Source organism: Equus caballus, chromosome 21, assembly GCF_041296265.1.
Source record: "Equus caballus isolate H_3958 breed thoroughbred chromosome 21, TB-T2T, whole genome shotgun sequence".
NCBI classification, from domain to species: domain Eukaryota; kingdom Metazoa; phylum Chordata; class Mammalia; order Perissodactyla; family Equidae; genus Equus; species Equus caballus.
This window is the reverse complement of record NC_091704.1, coordinates 41,750,715-41,776,516: the sequence shown is the minus strand read 5'-3', so window position 1 is coordinate 41,776,516 and position 25,802 is coordinate 41,750,715. Positions and strand designations below refer to the sequence as shown.

The 25,802-nt window shown below is 43.0% G+C and overlaps 1 long non-coding RNA gene across 5 annotated transcripts in view; it reads right to left on the bottom strand.

Annotated features, from left to right (window-relative positions):
* The window catches only part of LOC111769784 (uncharacterized), a 216,300-nt gene that overhangs the window by 163,406 nt on the left and 27,092 nt on the right, over window positions 1-25,802 (bottom strand). For all 5 annotated transcript variants that reach the window (XR_011430142.1, XR_011430144.1, XR_011430143.1 and 2 more), the window contains exon 5: window positions 10,854-10,934. This is a non-coding gene — a long non-coding RNA (uncharacterized lncRNA). The remainder of the gene's footprint in view (window positions 1-10,853; window positions 10,935-25,802) is intronic.

The following is a 25,802-nucleotide window of genomic DNA, read 5'->3' as shown; positions in this document are numbered from 1 at the left end:
GGCAGGTACTCTGCAGCGCCCTGTGTGTTCCTTCCACCAGGGATCTGCAGAATCTGCAGGCACTTAGGGTCAGATCAGCTATGCTGAGACCGAGATGAACTTGAGGGAGATGAAATGCAAGCCCATCCCAGGGCTCCGAAGGAAAGACAATTTACATAAAACACATGCATTTGAATGGAAAGATAATTGATTGAAAATTGGTGAGTTAAGTTAAAAGAGAAAACAATTCAAGGAAGGGAATGTTTTCTGTAGGAAATTGACATGTGGTATTGCCTTCGGGTTTCAGGTATCCCGGGATGGTGGCTTCAGATCCAGGGCCTGGAATTGACATTTTGGTAGTGCAGGGCTGGCCTTTGAGGGTGAGACTTCTGATAAAACCTACACAGGTCTAGAATGGTAATACGTAGTTTACTCTAAGCCACCAGGGAGTCTGCAGACTGCCCAGGAAATTGATAAATTGTGCTTGAATTGACTCTTTTATTCCCAAGGCTAATAATAGTTGGTTTGTGTTTAAAACACTTTTTAGCTAAGCTAGCCCTAACTAGGTCAATGGAGAATTGTTTTAGGTAAAGAAACCATGAGGAGGGGAGTAGACCCGGTTCTTAGGGTCAGGATAGAGTATTACTTATCATCTTTGTATACCTCTAAGTATACTGCCCTCCTATGTATAACTCAATAATTACTTTTATTATACTGTATTTCAAATACTCCTTTGCATGACTTTCTCCCTTATTTTAGTTAGAAAACTCAACTAATAATGGCTTAAACAAGAAAGGCACTTGATCACCTTATAGAAAATTAAGTCCGGATGTATACAGTTTCAAAGTTGGATGAGCAGTTCAATGATGTCAAGGCCCTGTGTGAGCATCTCTGAGTCAACTGGCCTTTCCCTTAATTTCAAGATGGCTGCCACTGCTCCACACATCATGGTCTCACATCCCAGGACGCCAAGAGGTAAGGAAGTAGGTGGCTGGCTCATGCCTTTTATCCAGAGGAATATCCTTCCCTAAATCCCCAGTAGACTTCCCCTTAAGTTTCATTCACATGCTCACTCTAAAGTACAAATCATTCCTATTGGCAAGACACATTCTTGTCTGAACAAAATCAGGGTTCTGTTAAGAAGAAAGAAAGGGGGCATCTACTGAGTGAGCAGCATTAGTACCTGTCATACTCCTCTACTAGATTGTAAGTTCCATGACGGCAGAAACCGACTCTTACTCTTTTTTTTTTTTGTACCTCCAGGGTATAGCATAGCACCTGACAATAGATGCTCAATAAATGTTTGTTGAATGAATGAAAATGACCAAGCATGGAATAATATTTTAAAATAACAAGCATGGGGAAGGAAGAAAGTTACAGAATTGTACATATTTTCATAATCTTGGACCCTGGCCTCTAATTCTCAATTCCCTTCACAGAGGGTAACTTGAGAAGAAGAATGAAGTCATAAAAGGCGTTTTATGTTTTCGGGTGGTTAATTTGGCGTGAGTAAGATGGAAAATGGTAAGTTTATGGGCAGAGAGGCTGGTGAATCTGTTGAGATGCTTTGTATTTTAAAATATGGACACTGAAATTGCGCATAACAAGAAATGTGCAGGAAGGTCAGGCTCCGTGGGCCACACGTGAGGAATGGTAGACACTGCACATCAGAGGACGCAAAGGTTGGCAAAGAAGTCAACCCTTCTGTTCTTTTAGGAGCAAGGAAATCTTTCCCAGAAGGTCTATGGTAGACATCCCCTCACACTTTTTTGCACGGAATCAGGCCACATGCCCGTTCCTAGCTGTTCCCAAGTCTCTGGGTAGGGGAATGGAATGAGTGTGACAGGTTTAGGTTAACCACTCAGAGTGGGGTGGACACTGTGAGAAAATCACATGGCGCCTGGTCCCGTTTAGGAGTTCTTGCCACACTGTAGGTTAAGACGTTTCCAAAGCCTGACCTTGTTTTATTTATTGTGGTAAAAATAGTTATGGAAGTGGGATGTGAGAGATATTTTGAAGAGAGAACAGTCATTAATTGAATATGGGGGAGGGGAAGAGCAACTGAGAGGGAGGAACTGAAGAGGTTTTGAGGTTGAACTTCTCCTCAAAATGGATCTATAGCAACAACAGAAAGACAGGGAGCCACTTACTGACTATTTCCAGAAACTTGGAAACTATTCCCAGACTTGAAGTTCAGTTGTGGTTAACAATAAACAAACAAAACCCCAAGTAACTAGCTGAATGCAGGACCCAGAGCATTTTATTATGTGGCAAGACAGGGGTAAGGTCAGTGAAGAAAAACAGATGCAATAAACTCTTCCTGTGGCTGACGACCGCTTCATCTCTCAGAAGGCTGAAAAAGCGATAAGGAGAATCATTACTCTGCCCCAGATTTTGATCAGTTGGGACAAACTAGTTAAGGAAAGAAAAGCAACTAGACAGAAAGTAGCAGCTTCAACTTTTGGGAAAGCAGGAAGGAACAGGATCAGTTCAGACAGGGGCTTTCAACTTTAGGGGGCGGACTCTCCGAGTGCAGGGAAAACAGAGGCTTTGCGATGCCTACGAAGACCTTCTGACAACAATTCCATCCGACACTGGCCATCGGGACTGGAAAGAGTGGTCCCAAGAAATCATGCGGCTGCCCAAGGTGCTCTCTGAACCCCAAATTTTAAAAAAAGTGTCCAATAAATGATGGAAGGAGTCATCATCACATGATGGATCAAACCTTGGCTATGGAGTCAGATAGAATGGGGGGTCAACCCTGGCACTGACTTTTAGTAGCTGTGTGACCCTAGACAAGTGGTATAACTGCTCTGTGCCTTCATTTCCTCATCTTTAAACTGTGTGTAAGAAGTCCCCCGCCACCAGGTTGTTGGAGAACAAAGAAGACAACATATGTAGAGCATATTAGCATGGTGCCTGGTGCAAAGTAAGTGCTCCATATACGTATAATATCTGTTGCTGTTGTAAAAACAACAACAAAGTGGTTATTTTTATCTTTTAAATATTTTTAATAAAACGAAAGGAATTAGGAAGAAAACCAGTAACATTTTCCATAATTCCATTTTCTAGATGAGTCTCCTTGGCACGTTCGGAGAATTCAATCAGTAGAGAAAAACACCCAAGGAAAACTGAAACCTCCTGTCCCCACCAAGCCTGCCCCAGCTCCTGTCCCTAAATGTGGCACTGCTAACAGTTTCTCATGATTACTTCCAGAAAATGTTCCCCCCAAAAGTTTTATTTTTAGATAAATGCTAAATAAGATGCACAAAAAAATAGCAGTCGGTCAAATAGGGCATGTGGTGTGATATAAATTGGGGCAGAACCAAAAAAGCACACTCTGAATTCTCCTCTTCCTCCCTCCCCCTTCTCTTCTTTCCTCCCTTCTCCCCATCTCTTCCTGTCTTCCCTTTCCTTTTTCTCACGTCAGGCGGGAAAACGGAAGCTTACTGGCCTGAGAGAATGGAAGACCCAGCCAAGAGAGGAGCTGGCCTATGTACCTGGCAGACCTGAATGAGCTCAGGCAGGTGGACCATGGTGAATTTATCTCAGAGAACTGGGAGGACCCAGGGATGAAATGATGGAAACGCTGCTCATTGTGTTTAAGAAACTTTGGTGTTGGGAGGGTAACTGGATCCTAAATTTCAAGTATGGATGCCTCAGATTATTGTAGGACTCCCTGAGCACTCACAGGAAGCCTATCTTTTGGGTGGGGTCCAAGATTTTGCAGTCCATTTTCTCAGAGGCCTAGCTTCCATTCACAGCTGAGTTATTGATTCTGTCATTTTCAGGAATCAGAGACAAGCAACCCTAGACACAATCTAATGACTGCACAGAAGCATTTATTGGTCATTCCAAGGACAAGACTTCAAAGTGACATGATCACTTTCTTTAAAGTTTTTTTTTTTTTTGCTAAGGAAGGTTCGCCCTGCACTAACATCTATTGCCAATTTTCCTCATTTTTTGCTTAAGGAAGATTTGCCCCAAGCTAACATCTGTGCCAATCTTCCTCTATTTTGTATGTGGGTCACCACCACAGCCTGGCTGGCACCGACTGGTATAGGTCCATGCCCATGATCCGAACCCACAAACCAAGCCCACCAAAGTGGAACATGCCAGACTCAAACACCATGCCATGGGGCTGGCCCCCAAATAATTTTTTAAGCGTTGTCCTATGGAAAAGAAATTTGCTGTCTATAGTTCCAAAAGGCAGAGCTGGACCAATAGAGGCTGAGGTCAGACAGATAACATAACTTAGATCTGTTAAAAAATGGAGTGAACAACTCTTAAGAAATAGTGCTTTCTTTGCCCCTAGACATGTCCAAAGAGAGACTGGCTGACAACATATCAGCAAAGTTGCAAGAAAGTTTCATGTTATGAGAGCAGATGGAGTCCCCTCTGGTTGGCCACTCACCAAAAGATGGTTCTTTCTGGGAATTACCATGTACCACTTCCCAAACGCTGTCTGCCCCAACGACCACCACCTGCCCAATTGTTGTAAACATGTGTGATGGTGTCTGCCTCACGCCAAAGAGACTCTCTTTTCATGCAGACAGCAGCTCTACCTCAATCATATTTGCTAGGCAACCCCATCCCCTGGCTGGACACTTGACACCCACCTAAATTTCGGAGATGGAAATGTGGGTATTGTGGGTTGGCTGCCTTCGGACACGCCCACACAGGAACACAAGAAGCTGCTCGACAGAGAAACAGAGTAATAAATGCTGACTGAGCACATACTACCTGCCAGGCACTGTTCTAGGCATGGGCGAGCCTGCGGGAAACAAACCAGATAAAACCCCCGCTTTCACAGAACTCATATTTAGTAGGGTCCAGGAAACAAAGATGAGAGTCAGAGAGAGAGCAAAGAGCATGGGCCAAATTTCCTGGCAGGCCTCTGAGAACTGCCTGGGGGTCCTGTGAGAAACCCCAGTGGTTCTCCAGTAAACATCCTGCTTGCTTACACCAACTGGAGCTGGTTTCTGTTATTTGCAACCCAAAGGGTCTTAACTAAGACTCCATATGAAATGCGTTTGTCTCCATATCTATTCTCTTCACGACCACTTTGGGGCAGGCAGAGGAAGGGGACGTTTTAAGATCAATAGTTCAGAAGCTGGTGGGAGAGAATGAGAAAAGTTTTCTTGCCATCCTTCCATATATCCGTTCTTAGATTTAGCGTCTCTGGGTTTCCAGCTGCCATAATAAGGGAGACAGAGAAGCTGCTTTCCTCGATTTTCAGGATGGCAGAGCAAAGGTTATAGGGTAGGCAGAATTTTATGTTCTCTACCGCATCCAAGTATTATTATTATTCTTTAATATTTCTACATAGCTGTAAGATAAGCAAGGAAGTACATTCTCCACCCAGGCTTACAATAATAAATAAAAATCATTCCAAAACAAGAAAAACAAAAGCTCTTTCCCCCAAGAGCTTAGCGGGGAGAGGCAAGTCAAACAATGCGGGACAGAGATGCGGCCCGAGATGAGCTCAGGAAGTTCTAAACAGATGGCGTCTCAGCGGGGCTGGGCTTCCAGGGGCTTTTTGAGAGAGTAAAGGGGGAGCTCTTTGGATGGCGACCAAGCTGGCGTGCTCAGCAGAAGGGTGCAGGTCCCAGGGCAGTGTGTACCCCTCCTCCAAGGAGCTTCTGTTCCTCAGGCTATTAGTTTCGGAATCTTCAACTTATTAAGTAAGAGAGTAGGAGAGAGAGAGAAAAAAATCACCTTGCCATTTCGCCAAATCTGCTTTCATTTTAATGCCTCTACAGTGAGATGCAGATCTTCTTTCAATTTTCTACTTGCTGATTAATTTCCTGTTGACTCTGAAGGTAACTGAAAACCTTTTGGATGAAGCAGGAATAGCCTTAACGCAAGTGATTCTTGCTAATAGGATTGAGTCACTGGCGGCCAGCCTTAGGGGCTTCCTCTGAGCTCCATGTGGGTGGGTGGCTTTTTGGCACTTGTTAATTTAAAATGCGTCCACTCATAAGCATGTTTAACATAATGTCATTCTTCTCTCTTTTCCACTGTCCTGGGAGGGTCCACCTCATGTTCCGCTCTGGAGATCCAGAGTTAGCCTAAGCTGTAAAATGGGCTCTGTCTGCCCTCATGCTCCTGCCTAGCCCCCTTTCTTTGACCTTTCCCATCAGTCTTGACACTTTCCTCTCTCTCTCCATGTTCAGGTTTCTAAGTTTGATGCATTTTACTCAGTTATCATAACCTGCTGTGGGGTGGGGGGACCCTTTTATATTAGTCATGTACAATTGAGTATAAATTTAAGTCAGATTACTTCTCCTAAGGGCACCCACATATTAACACTTGTGTTTGAAGGGTAGACAAGTTTAGGAGAAAAAGCAATAGGCCGGTTGTTCAAAGACTCCATTCTAGTCTTGGCTTTGTGCTAAATGGCCAGGTTTCCTGAGCCAGGCACTTCACTTCTTAGTCTTGATTTTTTTTTAATTCTGGTTTTTTTTTTTTTAATTCTTTTTGAAATTTTCTAAAGCCTCTTCTTGTTCTTAAAGCTGTGAATTCCCGATCTTACAGAGGGACATTTGAGAAGAGCTGGGACCTCCACAGGTCTCTGAGCCAATCCCACTGTGTTTGGCCTCCTTCATCTGGATGCCAAGGGATCTGAGGGCACCTTCCAGCAACTAAGATCCAATGTCAGCACATTTTCTGTCTGGAAAAGTTCTTGCCAAGATTTTATGCAAGGAAAGCCACATTTGTTATTCTGGGTATTTATTCACACCTAAATTCCTAATATTGTCTTCCGAATGCTCACCTCATACAGTGTCACCACCAACAAATAAGTTTAAAACTAAGAAATGTAGAAACACACGAGCTCTAAGCTTCAACCAAATCCCTTTCCGTGCCTCTGCCAGCATCCTCCCGTCCCCGGGTGTGCGCTTCCGGCATAGCTCTCTGGACAGGACAGTGGTTCCCAACTCTGGCTACACATTTAGTCTCCTGAGGAGCTTTTAAAAGTCGTGTGCTCATTCACCTCCTGGACCGCTTATGTTGGCCTTTCTCCCCGCAGTAGAGCAGACAGTAGTGTTCTGAAACTCTTGTAATCCCAGTTTTCCTCAGAATTGAGGACCCCTTTTAGGACATGTGCAGGACCCAAGAAAAAGCTGGGGTGGAGCTGCCTCTTCTAACCCCTGCCCAGGTGAAGGAGTTACTCCACCTCACCTTTCTTCTTTTTTTCAAAATCTAGGTAGATTAAGGAGTCTCTATTTTCTTACTCTCTGTTTCACTGGGGAAATTACGTTTTGCACCTCCTTCTATCTCAGCGTCTTCTTTTACCTTGAATAGCCTACATGTCAGCCTCCTGGGTGTCCAGTCCCTCAGACCCCAGGATCTTCCTGTCCTTTAATACGTTAAATTAAATTTCTTTAAGCGTAGTGTTCACCTGATATATCTGAGAATTCCTAGGGGACCTACGTTTCCGTTGACACCTCTGCTTGCTTCCCCTAAACTTTTTCTCTCTAGTATGTATTATTTCCTGCAGCCATCATCCATCTTCCTCATTGTTTTTCTCCATGATGGACACCATCCCTATTCCTTCATTCCTTCAAAGCTCACCAACAAAAGACTGTGTGTCTAACAGACTTTTATGGATAGTTTAGTGCTAATGAAGGGTATTACCCCATGGAACAGCAGGCATCAGCTTAAAATTGAACATCAGACTTAACCATCCTAAAATCCAGCAGCCATGGAAAATTCCAGCCATGCAGAATTATTTTTTACTTCTTGGGCCACATCCGCTCAAGAGACTTTTTCATCTTTTCTCCAACTGTTAGGTACTATTCCCCAAAGTTCCTGATAATTTTTTTTTATGCAAGGAAATTCATCTTTTAGCATCCTAGGCTAAACTAGTATCTGCTGACTTTAACACATCCCTATACTCGTTAGCTTGGCTAACGTGCAGAGGGATGCACGGTGGTTAGTGTAACATTATCCCTTTAGCTTGGTCACTTTTTTGAGCAAAGCCATCCTCCCAGCTTCCAGGTGCCCTCCCTCCTTGTCCTGCTGCACCCATTCTGGTCTGAGCGGGATTCTTTGATTTAACAATCATTCTGTGGCCAAGCAGCGCCAGACCATCCACTCCGGGATATCGCTGTTAGGTGCTGTGGGGGCAGCAGAACATCAGAGCTGGGAGGGACCCAATGATGGTCCAGCTCCTCCACTTAGGGATGCATAAAATCAGGAGCAGCCTAGTATCAGCCTGGGAGGATGGAGGGGTTCATGGTGGACGCTCAGGCCTCCTGGGTTCACACCCAGATGCACAGGGCTGCTGCCTTGGCAAGTTACTAAGTTCTCTGTGTTATTATCAGCTCGGAGGTAAATAATGGATCCTATCTCATCAGGCTGATAGGATAAATGAACTAACGCATGTGCAGTACTTGGAATAGTGTCTGGACATAGTACATGCTCTATCTTATCATAACCCAGGGTCCCACAGCCAATTAGGAAAACCCAGATCAAGAATCCAAGTCTTTGAACTTCCAGTTCCCTGCCAGACAAGGAAGGATAACACATAGGTGAGTCCACAAAACCTTGCTATCTAACTGGGTAAACAAAACCGATACACCTGAAGCAATTGGGGGCAAGCATTAAGGGATGGATAAAGGGATAAAGCAGCGATTCTCCAGCTTGGCTACGTATTGGCATCATCTGGAGGATTTTTCAAAGTTGTGATGCTCAGGCCATCCCCCAAGGCAATTAAATCTGAATCTCTAGCAGTGGAGCCCAAGCATCAATATGTTTTAAATCTCCCAGGCAATTTCAACATGCAGCCAAGGAAGAAAATCACTGGCTGCAGCAATCATGACACCTTAATGGGCCATTTCACTTCAAAGGGCTGAGGCAATTGGCTTTTGATCACTACAAGTACTTTGGAAAGCCTGAACTTGACCAATCTTATGTCTCCTCATCCAGTAGTCTTTTTTAAAGTTGTCATTGATTAGGCCTTTATTATGTGCCAGGCGGGACACTACTCATGCGTGACCTCATGGGCCCAATACAGTAATCCTATGAGGCCAGTCCTAGAATTAGCCCCACTTTACAGATGTGGAAATTAAGGCCTGGAGAGACAAAGGCCCTTGGTCAAGGTGACACGGATAATGTGTGGTGCATCTGGGACTCAAACACATGCCTTCCAACCCAGAGCCCACAGAGCTAGATTGCGTCCGCCTCACTGCTCTGCCCCTTGGAGCATCCTTTCTCAGAAATGCTTCTCTGACCTGCCACCCACAATCTGAGAGCAGAACTCTCTCCAACCTCTTACCACCACCTCCATCTTCTCCAGCACCCCAACCCAAATCCCGATCCTGGTCATTTTTGTAAAATATAGCTTTTTTTTGCCTTTTGCTTCAATCCCACCCCCCCACCCCCATAAAGAGATCAACTGTCTCTTCTCTGTCACAGAACTTTATACAGCCTTCTTCTTGTTAATTCCCGTGGTTGGTTCTAGCTACTTTCATACCTGAACTGCTGAATTTCCAGCTTCCTTTTTGGCCATCCAGCCTCCTCCTATTTAAAAATATTCAGCAAACTATATAGCAAACCATAGTCCTCACCCGCTGTGTATCCATCCCCAGTCTGCCAGAGCACAATTATCCTGCTCTGAAAAGTCTTCATCAAAGGAATGTGCATTTTCTTTTCCTTTCTAAGGCCAAATTCCTTATCACAGATATATTAATTATCTATTGCTGTGTAACAATATCATCACACATTTACAAGCTTAAAACAACACTCGTTCATTATCTCACAGTTTCTATGTGCCAGAAGTCCAGGAACAACTTAGTTGGGTCCTCTTCCTAGTGTCAAGGCTTTAATCAAAGTGGTGGTTGGGGTTGCAGTCTCATCTGGGGCTCGACTGTGGGAGGATCCACTTCTGATCTCATAAAGTTTGCTGGCAGCATTCAGTTCCTTGCAGTTGTTGGACTGAGCACTTCACTTTCTTGTTGGCTGTTGGTCAGAGGCTGCCCTCAGCTCCTTGCCACACCACATCCTCCATAGGCAGCTCACAACAATGGCAGCTTTCTTCTCCAAAGGCAGCAAAGGAGGGGACCTCCTTGCAAGGTGGGAATCACAATTGTGCTTAATGTGATCACCTACACATAATCAGAATCTAACTACCTTTGCTGTGTCCTATTGGGTAGAAGCAAGCCACAGGACCTGCCCACACTCCAGGGAAGGGATCAGAGCATGAACAAGAGGAGGCGAAGATCATGGAGCCACCTTAGAGCTTGTGTTCCACAATGAGTTGTGGGCACCCCCTGCTGCCCGTTCTGATTGCTCCATCTTCTTTCCTGACCTCTGCTTCCCACTTCTCCATCTTTGCCCAGGGTGCTCCAAATTTGGGGTGCAAGAAGAAGTAAAATGTCTTCTACCCCCAACCCTTACTCTAAGGACAGAGAAAGGGATTTGGGCAGAAGCTCCTCGTTGTCAGCTAAAGTAATACAATTTGACAATACAACCCAGGGCAAAGGGGGGCCAAATCCCTCCCTTAATACAAAAGGGCCTCAGTACTAATTGGCATGAAACAGAGTCAAATGTATGTGGATAGGATTAATACAAGTTTTTCATGCTAACCAAATGGTTACATTATGAAGGAAATTAATCCTTGTTATGACAAGGTGGGTTGAATTTTGGACTTTCAGAAAGGGAATGAGCCATAGGACGAGTGGAAGTCCTTTCACTCCTTCCCCGGGCCAAAGCTCACCCTATATATGCATGGCCCTCCTCTAAGCCAGTATTCTCGAGACCACAGCTCACCCTTTCTAGCTGCTCAACCTGCAGAAGTTAGGCCAAGGAGAAAGACCATTATAGAGAATGCAAAACACAAGAAAGGACAAAATGGTATAGGACTTGATTACCTTTCTAGGGAGTCATGGGTTTTATCTTGGCAAAAGGTGTAGAAGCAGGAAGATGAGAGTGTAAATCAGAATTAGTTTCACCTGTAAAAAAACAGAAAATTACCACATGAGAATGACTTAAACAAGAAAGATGATCTTTCTCTCATGTTCAAGAAGTCTGGAGGTAGCCAGAACAAGGTTGGTAAATAATCCATGGGGGCAGGGAACTGGGCTCCTTCTCTGTGCTGCTCTGCCATGCGCAATCCCCATTACTAAGATAACTTCATAGCCGAAGTAGTTGCTGGAACCCCAGTCATTGCATCTGTCTTCCCATGAGTAGAAAGGAAAAAGAAGAGAAGAAAAGCACGTACTTCTCCATTTAAGGACACACTGTGGAAGCTGCACACACACTTCTGCTAACATCCCATTGGCCAAAAGTGAATCATATAGCCACACCTGGCAGCAAGAGAGGCTGGCAAGTGGAGTCTGTATCCTGGGCAGCTACGTGGCCACATAAAAATCAGGCACTTAAAAAGGGGGAAATGTCTACTGGTGGACAACGGCAGCCTGTGGCATGGTGTGGCGACATGAAGATGCACCCCCTGCCTGCCCCTTCAAGGGGGTACTTGCTGCCCCAGATGTTCAGAATGCTGTCAGTGGGCAGCCTTCTGCTCCAGGCCCCACAGGTCTGCCTCAGCTGTAGGGACCCACCTGGCCCAAGGACTTGCCCATATTCAGTGACCAACTGAGGTGGGGACAGAGAGGCTGGCGTTTCAGCCCTGTGTGGGACAACTCTGACAGGCCATTTTAGCTCCAGAGCCCCACCTCGCCTCATGGGGTTGACTGAGGTTTGGGGAACTTTGAAATTCTACTCCTCCTTCATCCCACTCCTGGTTCCACTCCATCCTTTTCACAGGTGTTAACCTCAAGGGCACTATCTGATAAACATCCTGTGGCCTAAATTCTGTTTCCCAGGGAACCCAACCTGCAATAGGAGGAAAAGGACTTACAGCAAAAAGACTACAGGAAGTGAACAGAGAAGAGAAAGAGCTAGGAAAAAGGGAAGTACAAGAGGGACAGTGTGTTAGTCAGGACTCTCCAGAGGAAAAAACCCTATAGGATGTGTGTGTGTGCATGGACGTGTGTGTGTGTGTGTATAAATATAAGGAACTGGCTCACACAATTTTGGAGGCTGGTGAGCCCCAAGTCTGCAATGTGGGCTGACAGGCTCGAGACCTAGGAGAGTCAATGGTGCAGATGGAGTCTGAAGGCAGTCTGCTGGAGAATCCCTCCTGCTCGGAGAGGCTGGTCTTTTTTTTCTATTCAGGCCTTCAACTGATTGGATGGGGCCCACCCACATAGGGAGAGCAATCTGTTCACTCAGAGTTCACAGATTTAAATGCTAATCTCATCCAAAAATACCCTCCAAGTTGACACATAAAATTAACCATCATAGACACCCTCTCAAGGCCCAGGAAGCTCCCTTCTGGAACCTCCATGGGTCTCCCTTCATCCACCAATGCAGACACATGCACACATACATACGCATGCATATGCACCCACACACATGCATGTACACAGGCCTGCGTTGTGGAGACTTCCACCTAGGGTGGTACAGGAGAGCAAATGGCCTGATTTCAGCATCTCCTCCCAAGCCCCATAAACCGATGAGACTTTATAGACTCCTTGGGTAAAGAACCATTCTAGACATTGCATGCTAATTTCAGGACAGGTGAGAGAGGTTGGGATCCAAAAATACAAAAAGAAGAGGGTTTCCCTCCACCCAAGACAGAAATGGCAGCAGCTGTTCAGTGAGTTACTGGGCCATACGTGCAAATAATAACCAAGCCAGGAAAGGTCATTCTTGCCTACTTTCCATGCAAGTGGGAGCAGAAATGGACATCACTGAGATTTCAGCAGGAAAGGGGCTGAGCTGCCACCCAGCACATCCTCCCAGCTCAGGGCTGGCCCAACTCCATCCAGTCCTCAACTATCCTTACCCTTATTTGGCCTCTTACAACTCCTTTTTGTTCTGTGTAGATCTAAGTTAAGTGTATATTACAGTCATTTTTGTCTTTTCTGTTGAATTTCGGGCAACCCAACTGCAGTGATGATGTCCACTCTTCAATATGCACCTACAACGGCCAAGGATGCTTTGACTTCTCATGTGCCTTCCTGAAGGTCAGGGCCAAGATCCTCTCACTACAGATGCAGACTATACCAGAAAGGATGTTGATAACATGTCACCATAATGTCCCTGTCCCAAAACTCTACATATTCTATAAAAGATAGTGGGAGATATAGAAAAAGTCAAGTAGTGGTCCTCCATTTCCTTGTTAAGATATATCCACAATACAACAAAAGAAACTTAGAAGACTTGAAAGATAGTTTAGAGCTAGGCAGGCTTGTATTGATTAAAAACGCTAGTCATCCAGGAAACTGAGACTCAGAGAACTTATACGATTTGTCCATGGTCGAACAGCTAGTTAGTTGTGGAACTGGGTTTCGAACACACGTCTTGACTCCTATGACACGTTGTAAACACTACTCAGATTTTCTTGGCTTCTTTTTTCCATTCAGTAAAGCATCATTTTCACAAAAACAATATCACTTGCCAATGGGACTTTCCAGTGTTTGCTGATGGATTGGTAGATGGTACTTAGATTCTCACCAAAACCTGACTTTTCTTCTCATCCCATCCACGATGAGGCCCTCGGTGCCCTTGCCAGGCACAGAGCAGGGAAAGGAGTCTGCTAATGTCTCCCGATTCCTTGGGGTCAGCCCAAACTGCCCCGATCTTTAGGGATACCTGACATTTGATTGGATTATACAATGATCATCCCCTCCCCACCCCAATCCCCCACCAAAAGTACAGTCATATCAAAATGACTTTTTCAAAAAGAAGCTTAGCATTCCTCCTGGAGACAAACACAGCTATGCTTCTGGTGCTGCAAACCCACAAAGGCCCTCACAGCCCCTCCTTCGAGAAAAATTAATAATACATGAGGATTTTCAGGAATTGCTAGAAGTACGACACCCGCCCTTTCCAGACTTCCTGGAAGAATCCTGATTTCTTTCTGACAAATAAGTTCATTAAGCCTGTAATGAAATTTGATTTGATTTTTAGACCTTTGTAAATGTTTCATGTCCATCAAACCATTTATCAGAAAAAAACAACCCTGCGTTGGGCTTTGCATCCTGTTGGTTTGTTTGGAAATGTGGGGGCTGTAACCCAGTGTAAAGAATGGACTGCAAGATGGATGAGTAGGCAATCTGAGCATCTCCAGGAAGGCCTGGTCTCCGGATCCTCCCATCCGTCTACCCTAGCCGCCAGGTCACTGACGCAGGAGGGTAGAAGGCTCCACTCCACTCCCGCACACAACCAGGGGGAGCAGCCTGCTTTCTTCCCACAAAGTAAACTTCATTTTGCCCTTTGCAGAAGATGAATCTGACTCATTTTCCCTTCTGAGGGCTACAAGCTGGCCTGCTATCGGCCGCACGTTTCACTGAGTCATGAGTGCTGAAGTGCCAGTTGTGCTCGATCGTTCATATTTAACACTCAGAAGTTCTATGAAAGCCAAACCCACAAAAGCAACTTGACAGCAGGGTTCAGATCAGATCAGCCACAGAGGGGGTTTCACTGATGTTCCCTCAGCCATCTTCCCTGGACCCCGCCTAGCCCCTCTAGCAGGCATCTCCTTTCATTCTTCCCTCCTGCCCCACCTTCCCTCTCTCTTTCCTCCCTTGCATTTCTAGTCATTTCCAGTCTGGTCAAATCTGAGTGTAAATGTGGGAGCATGACTTAGTGTCCTCCTGGAGGCTGCTGTCAGTTTCTGGCCTCAGGAAAAAAGATCTCACCAATGATCCTCAGCCAGAGCATGCTATGTCTCCACTCTTTCATCCTGTCGCCTTCCAATTCATTTCCTGTAAGCCATGACCCTTTCCTGGGAACATTAATTAACCACGATGCTTTTTTTATCAGAATTCTAGGAACGTGACATCTGTATGACTCACACTTCTGCAGCTTAAAACAGTATTTACTATATTGGAATTAGGCAGCTGAGTTTTTTGTAGATGCTTACTGTATGGATTTATGACCATCTGTAACCATTCTCGGAAAGAGAAAAAAATCAGCACCACTAATTCTTAATGAGGCTTTGCCATATCACTAAAACTCTGAGTGAAAACATATGGGATGAAATATCTTTCAACGAGCTCATAAATGTCTTTATTTAGGAATACAACAGATTTCCTTTAGAATGCTAGTTTTAAGGATAAAGTTAACACCCTCCTTAGAAATTACATTCTCCCATTCTTTGCTTGATAAGAGAGTGATTTTACAATCTACATTTTTATCTATCGAAGGGATTTTGCAATCTATGCTATCATGATTTGTTAATAAACTATGTAAATTTGTGTGAACCAGGGTCTAAATTAATTCAGGCCTAAATAAATCAAACTCCAGCTAGACTATGATTTAATTAAAAATTGAAAATATGACTCATGGCACTTAAGTTTACTGATGTTTATTGCCAAAAGAAGCATCATTGCTATGTCAGAGATAAATGTAAGGAGGCTGATGGATTCTCCAAGGATAAAATAGAGAGATGCATCACGATGGACAGGGCATTGTAAGAATTCCTGTATTTGATCAAATAAATGTCTCTAGGGCAGTTTCAGCACAAATAAATTCACAATGTAGTCATGAAAATCCATAGACGTACAATTTTATTCTCAGCTTTTCTCACTCAAATTTGGGGTTTTTATGTTTCTCCTTACCTTCCTGTGGATATACATATATAATTTTTTCAAACTTTATTTTTGTTCCTCCTTTCTCTTTTCATAAATTCCTTTTATAAAGTGTTTTCTCCCTTCTATCTATTTTCGGAAATATGTTCTGTTGGGGCATCCGTATTTCTGTCTGGGGGCTTGTGCAAGTATGACTGTTTACGAGGCTGCCTTCCTGGAACATATATGGATGATCTTTCACTTAGTTGATGCCCCTCTTTAGCCCTGTGTCCCCAACAAGGACCCATGACGGCTGTCAGGTGCCCTAAGCATGAAGCAGATTTCAGGGGAGAGCAACTGGGGCAGGAAGGTGTTTAAACCAAAACCAAAACTCATGAGCAGATGGGTGTGTGTGCTTATGGAGACATCGGGACAGTAGTCGAAAGCCAGGTTCCTCTGGAAACCTCATGGCACATGGCCTTGGCAAGCACAGATCTGCACCTGACTCCCAGCTTCCAAACAGTGCAGGTGGACAGGAAGCTGTGTCCCCGAAAAGACACCAGTGAGTGAAGGTTGTCTCCATTCTGGTTCTCTCCTTTTGCCTCTGCACAGCCCACCCAACCACTCCACCCACGCCTGGCTCCTCCCTGGGGTTCTCTCTGAGCAGTGCCATTTTGCAAGGGACTGTTCCTCCAACTTTTCCAATTAAAAGACTTTTCTATTGCGTTTGTGTCCTAAGGAGTCTTTAAGGCCTTCAGGCAAAGAATTCAGTAATTTGGGAGTTTTGGGCCTCTGGCAGGGTAGGAAAGGAGATGCTCTTTCAAGTCAAAGGTTCTTTGGCGTCCTTCAGACAATTTAGGGCTTCTCAGAACTGTAACCCCCGCACCCCCGGGTCCCTACAACATGACCTTCTATTCCTCCACAACAAGCTGGCTCTGAGAGCTGCAGGGATGGAGAAAAGTCATCCCAGTCCCCGTGGAGGCTGGAAAACTGGGGCTCTCAGGGGAGGACAGGGGTCAGGATTTCCCCACACACTGACCTTGCTCAGGAGACGAGAGGGAGCTGGTGCAAACCTTTGAATGACTGTCCCTTCCTTTCATTCTTCAACATGAGCTTAGTCTGTCCTTCCCAAATTCTTGGACAACTTTGGGGAGACTCAGATAGAGAGAAACATAATATTTAGGATCAAATGTAAGATCCTCCACAATTTTCCTCAATAGCCAAAAGCTGGGCCTAGAAGCCCTCTCACTGCTGGCTGTGATCACCCAGAAAAGCAAAGGGGGAATAAAAGGAAACGGTCCCTAAAAGGACAGAGGCCAGAGCCTTGGCAAGTGGCTCTTACCTCCTGTCAGCCGATCTGAGGATCCTGACTAACTCCTGGGGAGAACCGCAGAAGCTGAAGTCTTCTTCCTTCTCTTCACTCTTACCCCCCACAGAAAGCGGCCGCCCGGCGCCAAGGAAGCCCATGCATTAGGCTAGGGCGCCACCTAGCCAAACCAGAGGGGACTCAAGAAACTCTGAGCTAGGAACCTTTTGTCTTTTTTTTTTTTTTCCACAACCAGAAAAGGGGGTTTCCATTTCATTCACAGAGTTCTGGGAAATGGAATTTTTGTAAAACCTTCCTTGCACATGATGGAAAACATTTATTAGCATCTAATGAGAAAATTTGGCCCAAAGGCAATTCTAATCAAAATTCATGAGGGTAAGAGTTTATTCTCTAAACTTGCCTTTTTCCCCTAGTAACAGCTGTGACTATGACTGACGTAGAGCTACCATTTCTCCTGTTTTCTTTTCTTTCCTTTTTTTGGTTCTTCTCTTCCAAGTCAGATTTACCTCTGGATGATGCCTAGGAATCCTGTAGGGAGCAGAAGCTCACCAAGGACAGACTCTACAGGCAAACAGGTACAGTTCAGTTGAGGGAGACTCTCACCACTTTAGGATGTCTCTGTGCCCCTTCGGGTTCAGGAAAGTGAGATGAGCCTTTCCCTGCCCCTGCACACCCAGCACTAGGAGGAAGCACTTGCCATGCATGCTGAAGCTGCAGCTTAGCAGGAAATGCAAGTACACCCTAACCATAAATAGGCATGGCCTTGTCCAGAAAGCTGCAGCAGCCCTCCCCTCTGAGATAGATAAAGCTCTGAGGAAAACAGAGACTCAAGGAGGCATCTAAGCTCCCAGGCAAAAGCTGTTTTGATGACCACCTTGGGAAGAGACAGGAGAGACAAGCTAAGGGTCAGAAGAGCGTGGAGGTTGTGAACATGGACTCTGGAGCCAAATGCCTGGCTTCCATGACTGCTTCTCTGCTGCTTAAGCCCTACCTCAGTTCTTTATACAATGAGGATAATTCTAGTACCTACGTCATAGGGTTTTCATGAAGATTCAATGAGATAAACCATATAAAGTGCTTAGAATAAGGCCTGGCACATGGCAGGCCCTTAAGAAATATTAACTAATGTTTAATTATCCTAGAATTTAAGGGGAAACACCTGAGTTTCCTTGTACTCTAACCAATCTTGGTTTTCCGTCCCACCTGAAACAGTCTTAGTTAATTAGCATAGCAAGTTGTGCCTGTGCAGCAATCCTCCGTGGCAATTTCCTTGGCTAGCCCCACATTGGCAGCAGAAATAGGAGCAGGCATGCAGCTTTTCTTTTAGGAGGAAGCACACAAAAAAGTTTGATGACCACTGATATATCTCAAATGGATGCTCAATTAATGCCATTAGCCGATTGACAATCAGGGCTGTTTCTTTCCACTTACCATTATAATCATTCTCCAAACCCCAGCGCCATCTTGGGTCGATTCAGTGAACTTTCCTGAATGCTCCTATGGTGATAAGGCTCTCTTTTAAGTTTCATTTATAAGATCTTGCTTGGCCTCTCCATGCAACCAGAAACTGTTATGTAATTTTGGATTAAACATCTAGACCATTTGAAAAGTGGTGCCTTTTCTGAATCATATTAATACGATTAAGAGTCAGATAATATTAGTCAACTGAATTGACCCTACAGTCAAACAAAAACAAACCTCAACTTTGGAGCATCTCTTAAGGGTCAGACTCTGTATATTTTCTTTGACTCTGTGCCATTATTGTCTTTAATCAATGCCTCACAAGACTCAAATTATGACATAACATTATAAACAGCCCATTTCTTAGGAAGTGGCAAACTGATGTCTTTTCCCGCAAGGTGAGTGCCTGAAGACTTTACCAGAAAGCCTTTGACATGATGAGTAATGTCAGTGAAACAGCACTTTATCTTTAGAAGACATGGGATACACATCAACATACAAGACTTTTAAAGTGAAGCCAAAGTACAATGCTTCCTTGAGCTTCACTGACCAAGATAAATGATGTCGTGCTCAGGCATTGGTACTGGGAAAAATGGCTTGACAAGTAACATATGTCTAGTATCTTTAGGCTTCACGTGGCTTTCCTATTCAGTCTCAATTAAACTTCAAAGAAGATTATGAATATTAATTTGATCTAAAAGCAGAGTATCACACTCTTCCTATTTTTTTATGCTCACTCTGCAGCCATATTGCATAATCACACATTCTGATTTGAATTGGACAATAGTCCTTGATGAAAAATTCTTACAAATTATTTATAGATGGGAAGACACGGATAGATGTAAAAGGCTTTTTTTGACTGCTATGTTATATAGCATTGGTTTCCAGGGCTAGCTGTAGTATTTTGTTTTAGGCATACCCACAAACGCAGTCTTCATTGGATTATATTGATGTGTTCAGGTAACAGCAATTGCCATCCCTGAGATCTTCTGACTTAGGGAACAGCTTTTTGTAAGTGAAAACTCTGTTCATGGCAATTTGAGTGCAGGATCTCCTTCCATATCGTTATTAGGCAGGATATTTTGGAGCTGGGAAAGAACCACTGGCTTCGTGTTACCTCCAAACGGAACCCACTCTGCCTGCGATATGCCCCACTGATCTGAGGAAGTGTAATGCTGTACAAATGACCTATTTGGCTGCAAGATGTGGTCAGGTTTATATGCACATTTACTTGAAGATACATGACTTTATGAATTCAACATAATTCCAAACAAATTCCCCTGGGTTTGGGGAAACTTGGCAAGCTGATTCTAAAGCGTATATGAAAAAGCAAAGGACCATGAATAGATAAAACACTCAAAAGGAAGAACCATATGGGACAACTTGTCTTCCAGATATTAAAATTATTCCAGGGCTAAAGCAATTAAGATAGTCTGGTATTGGTGGGAAAACATACAGATGGACCAGTGCAGCAGAATATAGAGCCCAGAAACAGATCTACAAGCGCATGGAAATCTGGCTGGTTTTTCTAGAGCTGACATTGCAGATACCCAGGGGAAAATGTGAGTTTTTTCAAAACATGGGTATGGAGAAAATGAATTACCCAGATGTTTAAAAAATAAAATTGAAATTGTCACACCACACATAAAACCTAATTTCTGGTATATTAAAAACCTAAATGTAAAAGTAGAATTATAAAGTTTATTAAAGATTGATATACGGGAATAATTTTATGGTTTTCTGGTTTGTAAAGATTTCTTTGAAAAATATATGCTATGAATGAAATGATTCTTAAAATGAGATCAACTATATTAAAATTAAGAGGTTTTGTTCCTTAAAAGACACCATAATGAAAGTTAAAATGTAGGTCAGAAACTGGGAGAAGGTATTTGCAACCCAAAAGATTAATCTCCAGAATATCTAAAGAATCCCCATAAATCAATAAGAAAAAGACAAACAATCCAACTGATAAATGGGCAAAAGTGTTAAACATGTATTTCATAGAAGAAGAGAAAGAAATGGACCAACATACATGGAAAATGCTCAATCTTATTAGAAATTTAAAAAACATACAAATTAAAACCACAATGATCAGATACCATTTTCTACATATCATACACACAAGAAGTAAGAATCCTGACAATACTCAATGTTACTGAGAAAGCACAGCAATAGTTACACCACTTTGGAAAATAATTTGACATCATCTAGTAAACGAGAAAAGTAGCTGAACGCTTTGACCCAGTAATTGTACTTCAAGGTATAGTCCCCAGAGAAACTCTTGCCCTGAGTACTAGGAGACAAGTAGAAGGATGTTTATAGCAGCGCAATCTGTTTGTAATTGGAAAAATAAAACTGAAACCAGACCAAATGTTAATAAACAACAGGATGCATAAACAAGTTGGTTTCACAACGAGTACATCAATGAACAAATCAAATAGCTATACACAACACAGACAGAATTCAGAAAGAAAAAGTTGAGTAAAAAGGCAAGTAATAAAATATCACATGCAGAATGATTTCATTTACATAACATCCTAGGACAAGGAAAACTAAACAACATATTCTTTGGGGGTATAAATGTATGAGATAAAACTAAAAAGAAAAGCAAAGGAATGATGAAAACCACAATCCAGGTAGTAGTTATCTCTGATGGGGGAGGAGTCGGGAGGGAGTGCTTTGAAGGCTTCCAAAATAATGGACATGTTCTCTTTCCTGAAGTGCGTAGTTGGTAATGGAGTAGCGGATCTCTGCTGTGTTCTTATTATTTAAACTCCCCCAGTTTTTTTAAGCTTTTTATCTTGAAACAATTTTATGCTCATGTAGAAATTTCATAAAAGCACAGTGAGTTCCTGCGCATCCTTCATCCAGCTTCTCCCAATGACATCATCTCACATAAGCATAGTTCAATGATCAAATCCAGGAAATTGAGCTTGGCGCAATAGTATAAACTAAACTGCAGAACTTATTTGAATTTCACTAGCTTTTCCATGTAGTCTTTGTGTGTGTGTGTGTGTAGCTCTATGAAGTTTTATCCCATGTATAGATTAGTGTAATCACCACCACAGTCAAGATACAGAACTCTTCCAACATCGCAAAGAAACTTGATAGTCACACCCTCCCGTCAACCCTAACCCCTGGCAACCACTGGTCTGTTTTTATCACTATGGTTTTGTTATCCTATGTACATTTTTAAATGTTCTTTTGTGTCTATTGAATATTTTTTAAGAACAGTTTCAGAAGGGAAACATGCCTACTACACGTAAAGGAGATCCCCACCATCTCTCCTTAGCCCACGTGGTGAAATCCTGGGCTTGCTGAATTGCAGGGCACTTCATGTTCACCCCAACTCACCTCTTCGCCCCCTCCTAAGGGATCAAGGGGAAAGACATGTCCACTTTTTTCTCCTCTTTGGAGGGTCATCTTAGAATCAGAAGACTACTCTGTCTTCCCCACCCTGCCTCTCCCCCTTGACTTCAGGCCACTGCAAAGGGGTAGCAACTTATGACAGTCTCTGTTTCAGAGGGGGAAGTTAGCCCAGCATGGGGAAGCTTACCAAACAAATGAGACCCAGATGGAGAAATTACAGATGCTCTGAGAGTCATCTGGTCTTGACTGACACCTAACTCCTCAGTCACGCTTCACAGTTCTCGTCCCTTTCCCCCAGGCTGGCTGGCTCCCACTGAGGCAGAGTGCTCGGCTGGATCTCAGACTCCTGTTGTCTGGCTGCTCCGGACACAGCCAGTTTAGACTGAAACCAAATGCTCTAATCCCCCTGAACCCCAGTTGCCTGCCTCTCCTGGAACCTACCCCACCTGTTCTTTAGTGCGCCTCCTTTTCCTCTGTCCAGCCTCCTGGGGATAAAGCCCTCCCCTACTCTGCACCATTTTATGTAAAAACAAAACTGTTTCCCATTTGGGTTCTTGTAATTCCCCTCATTGCTTATAGTATCTTTCAAACCTTGTTCCTAACAGCCTCCAAGCCCTCCCTTCCCCACCCCCCAGGTTCTCCTCTCTTGAGTTAGGTGTGTTGTGTTTCATTTGGGTTCCATTTTACAATGTTCAACCAGGCACGTATAGGCAGATCCTGTGTTTGCCACAATCAGCAAGTTCTTGGACTCTTCCACATAAAGGGAGTCATACCGCCTTCTAAGAACAAGGCCATAATTGGAGGTTGCACTCCTGAAGAAAGCCCAATCACAATTAAATAAGTTTATTAAAGTATATTCCTTAGGATATCATGTGATTTGAAAAGGGGGTTGTGGACAAACACATCTGGGAAACACTGGATTTAACTAAGTGAATCCCCAACCCCTGCAACCGCAAGAATGCTCAGATCTTTTTTATGTGACCCATAGACATTTTGGGGGGGGGCGGGGAACGGGAAGGTTTCCAAGGGCAGGCTACTTGAAAGTAGAACAACCACTGAATTAAAGCATGTATATGACAAGAACGTATCAATTTTTTAAAGAGTTAAGTTAAAAGAGCTGAAGACGCTGTTCTCCAACTCCCGTAAAACGAGCGTGAACACGCTCTCTGTGCTGATTACGCTCCTGTTTGCTCTCTGGAGCTACCCTCCACCTTGTCATCTTCCCGTGGGAGCCGACCTGTAAGAAAGGGCTCCCTTGTTCTTCCTTCTGGTCTCTCCCACAAGCGTTCATCCCAAGAGCACGTCCCAGTAAATGAGTTCCAGAGAACTCAAGCTTAACAGGAGTCAAATAACTCTAATGATCTTAGGAGAAGGAACAGCCTCCTGCCTTCCCTCTCATTTCCAGTTTCCCAGAGGCAATTTGTCTCAACTCCTTTGATATATTCTTCACATATCTCTGAAAAAAAATATGCTTGTTACTACTTTTTGATAATTCTGTTTTAGACAATATCCATCAACCTTCCCCTATGGAGACTGAGGAGATTGCTCTCTTTCACACACACATGTACATGTACACACACACAAACACACAGAGTACACTTCCCACCCACCCATGGTCCTAGTAAAGTTAGAATCAATACTCAGTAGTTATATTATTATGACAATACATAAATGGTAAATAAAACTCAGCAATGTCATTACGTGATCGGTTAATATAAAGTTAACATATGTCATTTTTCCATTTGCTTCGGTTTCCATGTATTTATTACTAATTTATTTCCAAACACTCCCCCTATAAATCTCCTCTTGATATATTCAAATAAATTAAGTCCTCCATCAATTTCATTTTCTTGAAGATATCTCTTCCAGAGCCTTCTGGTCCACAATTAGCTGGATGTATTGACTTCTAGGACTGTCTCCTGAATGCTGTCTTGGAATGCTGTCTTGGAATCTCCTTTTCCCTTCATTTTGGAAATTTGCTTTACGTCATTCTTGCATTGGATCTTTTGTCTTACTCTTCATTGGTTTACTTCCGTGTGTTGGTAGAGCACACCCTTCAGTAGTTTCCTTAGAAATAGTGCATGGGAGATAAATTTTTTGAGACCTTACTTGTCTGAAAAATAGCTTATTTTTCTTTTGTACTTAGTTGATTTGGGAAGGCCATAGATCTACCGCCTCCTATTTCTTTAAGCAGATATCTTCGGTAAAATCTCTTCTCCTTTGTATCATTTCTCTATCTGCTTGGGTATCCATGTAGAAAGAGTCTCAAATAGAGACTTCAATTCACAAGTTAAAAATGTTCTCAGGATTAGAAATTTATTCACATGCCATAGCTAGGTATCAATTTAGGTGATGTGATAAACTAATTATTCCTTAAAGTCAACTTAATGGTTTACGTTTAAATGTCTAGTTTCAAATATTTTCATTCCTCAAAAAAGCCTATACCTCATTATTATAGATATAAATGAAGAATCTTAAATTCCCTCGAGAAATACAGAGGTCTTGGTAATCCTATAAAAACCACGAAAGGCTAAAGAAAGGCCAAAGTAAAAGTTTTATATTAGAGAAAATACACAGAAAAATAGTTGTGTCAGATATTGCTGCATTTAATTAATTAATTAATTTTTATTTCACTATTTTATTGAAGTCATATTGGCTTATAACATTGTATAAATTTCAGGTGTACATTATTATATATCAGTTTCTGTATAGACGCTGGATTTCATTTGTGTTTGTACATATAAGCATGGTTTGCTGAATCCAATTTGAAGCCAGAGGATGAGGAAACCCCTTAACACATTAGTTAGGGTTCTCCAGAGAAATAGGACCCCAATAGGAGATCTCTCTCTCTTTCTCTCCCTATAAATATATATATGTACACACACACATATATGTAACACCTTATTTTAAATTTGCACTTGGTTTTATATACATATAGAGAGAGAGACAGAGACAGAGAGATTTTAAGGGACTGACTCACACGACTGTGGGGCTGGCAAGTTCAGAATCTGTTGGGCAAGCCAGCAGCTGGCGATGCAGGTGAAAGTTGCTGTTCAGTCTTGAGCCTGAGGCTGGGAACTCAGGCAGAATTTCTGTGTTGCAGTCTGGAGGAAAGTTCCTTCTTCTTGGGGGACCTCAGGCTTTGCTTTTAATGCCTTTAACTGATTGGATAAGGCCGAACTCGCTCACATTATGGAAAGTCTCCTTCTTTACTCAAAGTCTACTGATGTAAATGTTTCATCACATTGGAAAAATACCTGCACAGCCGCATCTAGACTGGTGTTCCACCTAGCCAAGAGGACACCTAAAATTAACCAGCACAAGTCATACCCAGGACTCATTGGCTTACAGATAGTTGGTAGAGAATGGTGAGGAAAGGATCCACAGGAGCAAATAGAGAATAACCAGCTCAGTTTATATATTACTTTTTCTCCTTTTATACACAAACAGTAACCTGTTACACACAGCATTTTATGCCTTGCTTTATTCTCTTCAGATCTTGGAGATATTTTCATAGTAGGCCATGGTTTCCTCTTTTTTTTTCCTGATGGATAGTATTCCATTTTTGTGGCTGTACAATAATTTATTTAACCAGTCCACTACTTATAAACGTGTTTTTTCCTGGTCTTTTGCAATTACAAATAATGCCACAGTGAATACTACTGAACATCCACATGATTGGCATCTGTGCAAGGATGATAAACTCCCTAAAGTATAATCAACGGGGAAATGAGCATGAACATATTGTCCAGTTGCCTTCTCTGGGGTCTCACCAATTTACGCTCTTAACCAAAATATATTAAACTGCCCGCATCCCAATATAAAATGTTATTAAACTTTTGGATCTTTGTCATCATCTAACTGAAACATGGTATTTTGTGGTATTGCTGCATTTCAAGTAGCATGAATAAGAATTGATTGAATCAAGAAACTTAATATCAAGGGATGTTGCAATATGCAGCCACAGAATGGGATGGCAGTGGGTCCAAATCTTACGAGATTTTCTGAGTGTTATTGCATGTAAAGTGCTTAACATAATGTCTGACACATGGTAAGCACTCAGTAATTGTTAGCTATTGGGATAT